This window comes from Bubalus kerabau, chromosome 3, assembly GCF_029407905.1.
Source record: "Bubalus kerabau isolate K-KA32 ecotype Philippines breed swamp buffalo chromosome 3, PCC_UOA_SB_1v2, whole genome shotgun sequence".
NCBI classification, from domain to species: domain Eukaryota; kingdom Metazoa; phylum Chordata; class Mammalia; order Artiodactyla; family Bovidae; genus Bubalus; species Bubalus kerabau.
In genome coordinates, this window is record NC_073626.1 from 69,839,755 (window position 1) to 69,852,098 (window position 12,344).

The window sequence follows — 12,344 nt, forward strand, 5'->3', positions numbered from 1 at the left end:
AATATTTCATAAATTTTTTGTATATTTAAGTAGCATTTTATTTCCTTAACTCATGAACTTTATGTTCATGAACTTGTCTGGCTAGAGAGGTTACGGAGTCACAGATTTCTCCCTCCAGATAATGTAGAAAATGCTTTATTTATACTTGCATCTAATATTCAAAGACAGTTGTAGTTTTTCCCCCTTTATAGGTGACGCATTTCTTTCTTACAGGTGCTTTTAAGAGCCCTTCTTCAGTAAAATACTTAAAAAGGTTATCAGATTATACCTTAATGTAACTGTTTCCTTTATAAAGGAAAATGGAATGGAAAACACTATGAGTATCAAGACAGATAAAATGAACCTAATATTGATATGCAATACCAATATGTTAAATAGTTTTATTCTTAGCTCATTCAAACTCATAGGCTGTGAGAGAAGACCTCAAACTGAGTAGTAATGGGGCATGACTTGTGCTCCAGAAGACAAGACAGTAATAGAAAACATTACACCTGTGTTGTCTGTCTTTCCTGTCAAATAGGATTAACAGCCAGGACTGAAGTAGAAACAGGACCACCAGTGGCATTTTTACTGACTTGGCTTTCTAACAGCTAAGCACATGCTGAAAATAAAGCTTATAAGAGGAGAAGGAAAGAGACAAAACCATATCCTTCAACCCACTTTGAATTACAAAAGACCTCTGTTATCTGAGGGGAAAAATGCACTGACTTACCAAAGAAAAGATCTGAGGGCTTAAAACTTTCAACTGGCTTCTTCTTAAACTGCCTTGTTGGAACCAAAGCATAAAATCAAGCCAAAATCTCAAGAATGTTCCCTTTCCCATCACAGAAGACAGCATACAACTACCTTAGAAGACAAGAGGTTTAAAGAGATTTAAAGAGAAAGAACATATGGACAAAGTTCCCAGACTAAGTACTCAAGGCCCCAGCTTTCACTCTACTCTCCTCGGGCATCCAAGTCCTACCAGAGAAGAAAGAAATTCAACATTCAAATTTTCAACTTCAATTTTAAGGGAAAAACTTATAAAAGAGCAGATAAAGATGGGGCAGATTAAAGTTTCCACTCACACTCTTTTGGCAGAAGTAGGAAACTTATGTAGGACTGAATATGTTAAAAATAACTAAGACAAAAAAAAATTAGTATGCTATTGATGAAAAACTTCTTCAACTACAAGGAGGAAAGAGAATATGGCACGCAAAAGACAGTCAAAACACACATTTGGTAAAAACGTTCTCCAAAGCATTGAAGAAAATTTTAAACTGAGTGCTTTAGAAAGTGCAAAGAGCAGAATCAACGTTGCAAAATATCCATACGTGGAAGGAGAACATGATAAAATGAAATTAATGGTAAAAATTTAAAAATGGACAAAAATAAGAGCAAGTAGTGAGAAGATGCCATTTATGAAGATATTACCACTCAACTCAGAAATATTACTGGTGTGCCTGATGAATTTAATAGAAGAGGAAAATATTTTAAAATGTATTAAAACAAGAATTTTGTGAAATTAAGGAAGGCATGAATCTTTAGATATAAACAGTTATGGTTCTGGATTTAATGTGTCCCCCTAATATATATGTAACAATCCTATGTTGGAATCCTAACCCCCAGTGTGATGGTATTAGGAGGTAGTTAAGTTATTGAGGGCTTCCCAGGTGGCACTAGTGATAAAGACTGCCTGCAAATGCAGGATTTGCAAGAGATGCAGGTTTGATACTTGGGTCAGAAAGATCCCCTGGAGTAGGAAATGGCAACCCACTCCAGTATTCTTTTCTGGAAAATTCCAGGGAAAGAGGATCCTGGTGGGTTACAGTCCACAGGGCCACAAAGAGCTGGACACAGCTGAGCACACACACACAATCAGGTTATCAGGGATTAGAGTTCTTATAAAAGAGACCTAGGAGGAGGCCCTCTAGCCCTCTTTCAGCATGTGAAGAGACAATAAGAGGACCTGGTTCCTATGAATCAGAAAATGGACTTTCACTAGACACCAAATCTGCCAACCTTGTCTTGGACTTCCAAACCTCCAGAACTGTGAGAAATAAATGCTTCTTGTTTAAGCTACCGGGTTAATTGTATTTTTGTTATAGCAGCCTAAACTAACACCAAGGGCAAACTCCATCCCAAAATAATTTTCTGGAGCCCACATACAGAGACAGGGAATATATATTGACTGCACAAAGCTGGGTCTATCAAATAGCTGAGCAAAGGAGGGCACCACCTTGACAACGTCTCAGCAGCACATCATATGTAGAAGATTAGAAAAAGATACTTAAAATATTTTGGGGCCAGTCATAAGATTATTTTAGGGTGGAAGATATTAATAGTAAGTATAGTTTAGGTGGGAAATGGTTAAAATGTGTAAACTAGGCAAGTTCACTAAATTTCTTTCAGTGCTGTATCAGAAAGTACTCTTTGGGGTCTGTAACTTAAAGTTGGAGCTGTCCATCTGTTTCAATGAAAATTAAGTTTTATTCTTATTTTGTTAATTTGGTGGATTTCAGAAAGTAATATTGTGCAGACCTTTTTCAAAGGTCTTGTTGACTACTTTAACTATAGGATCATATGCTTGACAATCCTCTTATTCACCACCTAACACCAGGAACAACTGCCTTAAATCATCAAATTGCATCCTCTCCTTCCCTGTGCATAGGCACAGAAATATCCCAAGGGGAAGAGCACAGAATGTCTTAGTGGGCATCACATGTGTTATAGCAGGGCTTCCAGTAGACACAAAGTCCTTGAAAAACATATCATCTTATATGCATGCTGCACAATCTTAGAAATGTTCTGTTCCTTCTTATACCAAGAAGGAGATGCAGATATAAACTTCTTTTAGTGTATTATATATAACTATATATTATATAGCTTATATAATATGATTATAGTTATATAATATAACTATATATTATATATAACTACATATTATATAGTTTATATGTGGACATGACAGCGTGTGCACAAGCAAAAGTGTATATATATATGTGTGTGTGTGTGTATATATATATATGTATGTATGTAGGCTTATATACAGAGAAGGCAATGGCACCCCACTCCAGTACTCTTGCCTGGAAAATCCCATGGACAGAGGAGGCTGGTGGGCTGCAGTCCATGGGGTCTCGAGTAGTCGGACACGACTGAGCAACGGCACTTTCACTTTTGACTTTCCTGCATTGGAGAAGGAAATGGTAACCCACTCCAGTGTTCTTGCCTGGAGAATCCCAGGGACGGTGGAGCCTGGTGGGCTGCCATCTATGGGGTCGCACACAGTTGGACACGACTGAAGCGACTTAGCAGCAGCAGCAGCAGCAGGCTTATATACATATGTGCTATGCTGTGCTAAGTTGCTTCAGTTGTGTTGAACTTTTTGCAAATCTATAAACCATACCCGCCAGGTTCCTCTGTCCATGGGATTCTCCAGGCAAGAGTACTGAAGTGGGTTGCCACTTCCTACTCCAGGGGATCTTCCCAACCTCGGGATGAAACCTGTGTCTCTTACGTCTCCTGCATCGGCAGGTGGGTTCTTTACCACTAGCAACACTTAGGGAGTCTTTTTATAAACATATCATTATTGTTTTAAAAACATATACCTTCTGGGTCTGTGCAATATTCTTCCCCCTTAGTGGTCTAAGAAGTTCTTAAACTTCTGAGTAGCAAAGTCCCTAAAATAACTTACTATTCAAGTCCAGGTATAAGTCTTTGAGGCACTTTCAAATAATAATTTCTGTGTACTTTGTTCAATACAAAGGGGTCTATTTCTAGATACTTCCCATAGCTACATGAATATCTAATTAGCCTACTAAAGCAATTGCACCCTGAAGCACATGAGGCTGCTGTTGGAATTGATTCTTGCACAGCACTGTAGACTCTATTCATTTTGCATCAATCTTCTAACTGATTCAAGTTCTTGAAAGGGTCATAATGGGGTGCTTGGCCTCTAAGGATCAACAGTTGCCTAATGTCATATTCGCATGCTGAGTAATTTTTCCCCTGAATACCACACCATGCCAAAGTGGCTGTCTTAAAGGTTGTACTGGAATCAGTCCTCCTTATTAACCTCAGTATCATTTTGTTTCAGTGGCTGTACTGCCTTTCTTGTTACTGGACCTGTGTTGGGGTCCCTTTGCTTTATCTGGACAGGTATCCCTATTGGTTGCTTTCCCTTCAGAAGCTATATTTGTAGCGCATTTTTGAAAATTGATCTATTCCCTCCCAAGAAGATACAAATTTTGCCTATGAGTCTCAGGACACGGCAGTCTTGATAAAGTCATAAAACTTTCCACGACATTCTTCCCCTACATGTGTATAATCAAAGAACACTGCTCATATGATGTTTGGCAGTTAGTATGTTCAGTAAAGATCAAGGAGGTCAATGTGGCTGGGCAGGAGTGATTGGCACTGGGGGAGCATGGAGTGGGCATCAGTGATGCCTGGTAAGATCCAGGAGATTCAGGTGAAAGGTTTCTGCTGGCCCATATGATATCTATATGAGACCTAGGAAAAGGTGCACATCAGTCAACACCAGGACTTGTGATCTGATGAGTGGATTTCAGTTTCTATCAGCCACTTCAGCCTGGTGCAGCTATATGCGATGTGGAGCTTATCAAATACATGGAGCACCCCAGGACTTGAATATCATTATAGGGATGCTGGTTTTTACTCTGAGTTAGATGGGAAGTCATTGAAGATGTTAAGTAAATCAATGTTTGACCTGACTTATTTTTTTAAAAGAATCATTTGGGCTGATTTGTGGGAAATAATGGATAACAGAAGAGGCAATAAAGCCAGTTGGTGAACTAATGCACAATTTGGATGAAAAATGATAGTGACTTAGATCAGGGTGTTAGCAGTTGAGGCAAAAATAAATGTTTGAGTTCTGGCAATATTTTGATGGGTAGGTCTTGTAGTATCATGATAGAAAGAAAAGGGTCAATGATAGCTATAAGAATATAGAGTAAAAAGCTTCCAGATTTTACAAAGAAGGGAAAGAAAGTGTTAGTCATGTCCAACTCTGTGACCCCATGGACTATAGCCCATCAAGCTCTTCTGTCCCTGGAATTTTCCAAGCAAGAATACTGGAGTGGATAACCATTCTCTTCTCCAGGGGATCTTCCCAACCCAGGGATCGAATCTGGGTCTCCCATGTTACAGGGAGATTCTTTACCATCTGAGCCACCAAGTAAGACTTTACAAAATCAGTCACTAAATAGGTCGATTTGAGGAAAGGGATTACTTCCATTATATTTTAGACTCTTTATTTGTTAGATGAGGGTAACATTTCCCTAATTACTATCCTTGAATGGTGTGAGAGCACATGAAATACTGCATGTCAAAATATTTTGAGATGGTAAAATATAAAATGATATTCTTTATTATTTGAAAGGTTAAGTACAAGGGATGTTTAAGGGGACCTTGAAGAAACCCTGCCCATATGCCTATCATCTTTCCTATGGGGTGTCAGAGGCCTATAAGCACACAATTAGGGATTTATTTGGGGCGGGGGGGTCCTGATTTTTTTTTTTTTTTTTTGAGTATTCAAAAGTCCCTGCTACACTCAAATATTCCTTTGGAGAACAACTCCTTGAGTGATTATCAGTTAGCACCTCAGTGGGTATGAACTGATAACAGTGTAGGAATTTGGCATAGTGGGCACCAGTTTTCAGTGAACGACACCAGGATGGGCTGATTGGATAAGAGAAGACTCTCAAGTCTAAATTTCACCTGCTTCATGATTTTCTATGTCTTGTGTTCCATAGACAGAATTTTTACTGGGAAGAAAATTTTAATTTTACATTTTATAGTTTTTGGACAGAGGTCACAAGAAAGAAGGTCAATAATATCCAGGGATGGCTCAGTCACAGTGAATAGATTTAGGAGCAATTTATTCTATATGAATTAAAGAAAAACAAGATGAGAAAACTCTTAGTTCTATTGGGAAATCTCCCCCAAATGTATCTAAAATCAACAACCTGTAAGGTCATTGGCCTAAAATGAACATATATGAGGAAACACTTCATATTCATTGAATTTAAGATTTCTTTTCCCTGATGAACACCTTTATCAATTTTTTTTATGTTTAGGATGTTGATGTGATGATTTCAATAATCTGTATTTGAGAATTATAATCATATGTGGAAAGTGATCTCATTTATAAAGATCAGACATGGGTCCAATATGCGATATTCATGTCTTCTAATAAAATGTGTAGTAATCATATCTAGTTTTTACTTAATGATAGTCGTGTTCCTAGAAACATATGGCAGTGTTCAACTACATGACTGAAACTAGTCACTAAACAGCTCTGGGACACTGCTATGCCCACATTACAGATGAGGAGACTGAGAGGACTGTCAGTTGATATCTCAGTGGAGATGAGTTAGCAGGTGTAGAAAAACCTGCCCTATAAGAGGGCTGGTAGCAGAGGAAGGCTGAAGATCAAGGAAACTGAACAGGCACTAAATCACAGGACTGAGATTCGAACCTAAATTATTTTTACTCTACTTACCACCAACCACTTTGTAATACTGTCTTCAGTGGAACTTCCTTTGATGAGAAATTATTAGTGCTAGCTGTAATTTAATAACTTTGAAATATGACTTTATGTATGATCTTGACAAGTATTCAGAAGAAAGTCAATTTTAACTCCTTTCCTATAATATACTCAATATTTTTAGTAATGGCCTTGAAAGGAAACCTACTCAATATAAAATTTCTCATTATTCGTAATACCAATAGCATTTTTAGTTCTTAAAATTTTTAAAGAAGATGTGTTATAACTACTTGCCTGTTCAGCAGTATTTATTAAGCACCTATTGTATGATAGACACTGTTCTGGATGTTGGGGATACTGGTAAACAAACAGCCATAATCCCTGTCTTATGAAGCATTCCTGCTAACTGTGAAAAGCTAAACCAAAGAAACATTAAATTCTTGGTAGTATTAGGGAAGGTAAATAGATCTGAGGGCCAAAGCAATGTGCAATTGCGGTTAATTAGACTCCAGAGCCTCAATTATGAGCCATCTTTGGTTTTAAAAGTTATTTTAGAAGTGACTGTTCAACTTTTCCCAGTGGCAAGCTTAGGGCCAAGCATTGGAATTGGGAAAAAATGATGTCAAATGGGTTTGGATAAATACCCAGTTTAAGTTGACTGAAAGATCTGAGGAGTTTCTTGGGAAATGTAAAGACAGTCTCAGAAGTTTCTAGAGTTCTGTCTTGGCTGTGCTACGATGACCATATGAAGCCATGCGCTGTGTTGATCTACACAAATATTCATGGGTCTTCTGTATTCCTTTCTTCCTTGAGTCTGTGCCTCAGTAACAGCCCCATTCACTATCTTCAATTTTCTCTGATTTCTCTAAGAGGAAAAAAAAAAAAAAAACAGAAAAAAATTGTGCCTCATAGAAGGGAATTCAGGCCAGCAAATATAATTTAGTGATACCACAAAGTGAATTATAACTATAGAATGAATTCCCATATCTCCAAAATGTGGAAGATTTAAAATGCTTAAATAGCTTTTAGGGATACTCTGAAGATTCATTAATGGAGAGCCTTGAGGAAAAGTGTTTATAAAGACTTGAAAAGGATAATTACAATGAAAGGCACATTTAGCAGGCATGTAGAATGTAGTTTAGTTTCCTTTGGTTATAAAGCTCATCACTGTACATAAAAACCCAGATTTTTGCATGAATGGATAAACCAGCTAGAGGAACTCTTGATAGTTCTGCAAGATATTATATTCAGTAATTAATTTTATAATAACTGGTTCACACATATAAAGTACTCCATTTGCATAAAAAATTACTGCTTAAATGACAAATCAATTATTGCACACAAAGTCAATTATTATACACTTGTTTAAAATTGAATATCATAATTAAAATTTGAGTAATTTGCTGTTTTTCCTATTGCAACACAGTACAGTAATTAGTAATCTAGTTCTGTGAGATTAAGTATCTCTGAAAGTCATTAAAATAAAAATCCCTAAATCTAATGTATAGCAAATGCATGATAATAGTAATCTTTCAAAGGGATTTTTTAAATAGAAATTATCACTGAGCCTCCTTCTCCTTTCTAAACCTTATGATAGAGTCCACATGGCTACTGGTTATTACCCTTTTTCCTGAAATAAAGGTAGAGGTAACAACTGAGAATGCAAAGCTGGAGAGCAAGCACCATTTTGATCAAATTCACCTATATGAAGTAATTGTAATTCTTAAAAAGAGAGTAATTTTAATTCTTTAAAAAGTCAAAAAGGGACTTACTGGTGAGTTTTCTAACTGGAACATGTAACTCTCAGTGAACTAAACATAAACACAGCTTAGTTCCACAGAAGTATACGCAAGGGAAAAGCTTTCAGATAGGAGCAGAATCATCGGAAATGGGTGGAGAAAAGAGTTTATGAGGAACTATTAATGAGCTCTCACTCTGATGAGGCCCACAGGGCCCACATGGCCTTATGAATCAGCACAAATGTGTTTCTCTCTAATACTTTTCCATGAGTAAAGTATACACTGAATGTCAATTCTAGCTCCCAATTTCATCCAGAATCTGACGTCTTTCCACCTCCTCCACCCTGGTCCAAGCCACCATCACCTCTCACTTGAATTAACATATTAGCTTCTAATTCCCACCCTATGCCTTCTTGTATTTCAACAAAATAGCCAACATGGTCCTTTGAAGTCATAACTTAGATGAAGTTATAAGCAGATAAGTTGAGCAAATAACTTCATTCAAAGTCCCTGATGTCTTTGCTATGGGGAACAAGACCCACCTGACCCAGCCTCATAGTGATACAAATTATGAAGAACAATGAAGCAAGGTAAGATGTTGCATAGTGTCCGAGGTGCTGTTTGAAAGGAGACAGTGAGGGAAGCCCTTTCTGCGGAAGGGCATTTGAGAGGAGCCCTAAGTGGAACACGAGAGTGAGCCACAAGGCATCAGGGAAAGAGCCACCAGATGAAACTACTGGGCGGATCAAGCAGAGATTGAGCTTGGTATGTTGAGGAGGACGGAGGCCCTGAAGAGTGAGGGGTGAGTTTTAGCCAATTATGCCAGAGAAACAGCCAGGGCCTGGTTTTGTAAGATGACTGGATACTTTTTCAGTGTACTGGAAAGCTGTTGGAGAGTTTTTGGTAGAAAGAAGAGTGACTGGATGGGACTCTACAAAAAAAGATCACCTGACGGTTGGATGGAAAACAGACTGAAACGGGGCAAGTGGAGAAGCTAGGAGGCAGAGCCTTACAAGGGAGAATCACATCCAGTGGTGGTGGGGTATTACCTAGAGCTCCTTGGTAATATTTGAGAGATCAGAGAGAAGGCCCAGATCCACCAGTCATCCAGGTCAATGTGAGAGCAGAACAACAGGGGGCAACACCTCGCAGCCCCACCATCACCTCCCAGCCCATCATCACAGTCATTCTGAGAGTTCAGAATAGACCCCTAGTGTGTAACACATCCAGAATTAGCCTTCCTAGTACTGAAAAAGAAAAATATTGTAACAAGAAATACAGTAGTTTTCAATCTTTCAACTGCAAAAGAGAGTAAAATAGGATCAGCAGAAATAACAGGCTCAGGTCCACCCCATCCTCTGGGAAATATGTGGCCAGATTAGCCCCATGAGTCATTTATGTTCACATAAATAAGACATTCAGAGAGGAAGTCACCCTTAACCCCAAAGGAACAGTGAAATGAGTAACATAATTGGTCACTGTAGAAATCTATTTTGCCTTTCACTGTCAAATGTACAGTTTTCTTCTTTTGCTCTACTATTCTGTTAAATATAAGTAATGCAGAGGTTTTATTTTACAATAAAAATATGCCCTGATACTCTGCATCAACTATACTAATTTCTTCCATTATAATTAATCATCTAGTATTTGAAACTGTCATCTATCTGTAGCATAATTCCATTGACTGTGACCTACAGAGGAAATGATGAGTTAATAAAATTCATAAGTCCCTTAGACTCACTGGACTAAAGCTATCAAAAAGTGTGGTATTAATATTTTTGTCCAAATCATACTTTGAAGCCTCTACCTATCTGAAATTCCACGAAGCCTCCCCACTCCAAGTGTTTTTGACTGTTTCTGGAAGGGCCTGTTGTTCTCATGGGACTGGAATGCTTAATTTGGTAACAGGTTCACTCACTTCCAGGAAATTCATTCTCTATGGATTGGAAAAAAAAAAAGGCATAGTGTAGCATTTACCAGCTCAGGCTCTGAATTCAGACTGCTTGGATCTGAATTCTAACACTGCCATTTACTAGCTGCATGACAGCGTGCAAGTTACTTTATCTCTGTATGCGTGTTTCTTGATTTATAAAATAAGGATAATACTACCTTCCTCCCTCCTAGTAATTATCACTAATAATAGTCCTATGACTTGTAGGACAATGTCTGACAGCTGATAAATGATTAATAAGTGTTAGCCATTATTACTATGGGCCTTCCCTGGTGGCTCAGTGGTAAAGAATCTGCCTGCCAATGCAGGAGACGGGTTGGATCCCTGGGCCACAAAGATTCCTTAGAGAAGGAAATGGCAACCCACTCCAGTATTCTTGCCTGGGAAACCTGATGGACAGAGAAGGCTGGCATGCTGCAGTCCATGGGGTTGCAAAGAGTCAGACATGACTTAGTGACTAAACAACATTATTATCATGTATTGGGGAGAGGAAACAGTTTCAGCCCCACCACTGCCCAGGCTGAAGGTGTGTGTCTTGTGAATGCCAATGTTTAGACCCAGCATCCTGTATCCAGGTGTTCCACAGCTGCCCTTATTCAGTGCTGAGATCTAGACAGAGGCAGGAAGATTAACTTTCTCTTTAAAACTCGTGGTCAGGCCCTATCTCCTTGGCCCCAAACAAATTAATTGGGTCCACCAACTTGTCAAGTTCCTGGACTGTGGTATCTCTTTCTGGTCTTCTCTACTCCCTCATTTGAGTATTCAGATCCTTTGTGCTTAAACAGGGAGTAGACCTCATACAATCAGATCCTTTCATTCTCCTACTGGCTCCTGCAGAAAAGAAGGCTAATTCTTCTCCCTCCCCTTAATTACTAAACAGATACTCCCATATTTAACATTCAAACATGAAAAAGAAAAGAGGGAGAGAAGTATTTTCTACACCATCAATGTCTGGGCCTAGTTCATCCAGCCAAATGTGCTCTATTATGTTGGAGTTTATCTACCCAGTGGGGTCAGATTCAGATAGCCCAGGGTTACCTGTTTTAAAAGATATATTGTATCATATACCTTTTAAAAACAGGTTTAAGTGGGCTTAAAAATATAGAGGTCAAATGTATATGGCTCAAATGTAATAAAAATCTTATTTCTTACTCATGTAACAGTCCATGGTGGATATAACTGTTGGGCGGTTCTCCTCCACTTGGCAATTCAGGGAGTGACCCAGATTCCTTTCTTTTTGAGGCTCTGGACATTGTTATCATCTGTATCCAGTTTTCTAAACATAAATGGAGCAAAAAGGAGGCACGCCTACTTCTAAAAGCCTTAGTGCAGAAGAGCCCACATCTCTTCCACTGTGAATTAATCACATGGTCACATCTAGTTGCAAGGTTTGCCGCAGGCATTCCCTGGCCAAGAAGTCACTTCCCAGCTCCGCTTGTATACTACAGAAGGGAAAAAAAAGTCTTGGTGGGCAGCTAGCCATCTCTATAAATACAGGAAACAACTTCACATGATCATAGTCACTTGATACTAATCAAAATACATAAACTTTTGAATACTTCTAAAGTGGAATACTTCAGAACTGACTCACTCCAGAAGAAAATTCAAGTATATCATGAAGTACTATGAGGTGAAATGAAATTTTTTTATTTTTATTTTTTATATTTTTTTAAAAATTTATTTTATTTTTAAACCTGAAACACTGTATTAGTTTTGCCAAACATCAAAACGAATCTGCCACAGGTATAGGTGCAACTTCAATCAGTATATGTATTCCTCCTATCACATTCTCTGCAAAAAATTATGGTTCAACTAAGAGAAAATATTTACTGACAAAGATGATTAAATTAAGTCTTCATTCTAAAAATCACTTTTGGTAGAATTTAACCTTGGTTGAAGAATATAAAAGTAAAAATAGAGATCTAAACACTTTGTTCCCTCATTTTTGTTGTTGTTCCTCTTTTCCCTTTTCCTCTATCCAATAACCAACATAGAATTCACATAAAGAGGTTTCTGGCAAGGATGCAAATGATAGTATGTACCTCATGGTACTCATTAGCAATATTTTAAAGACTATTTTTAACCTTAATAAGCTAACTCAATTCATGCTCAGGGAGTTGCTAAAATTAAAGGATTTCAAAGTGTTAAACAAATACCCCTGACTCAG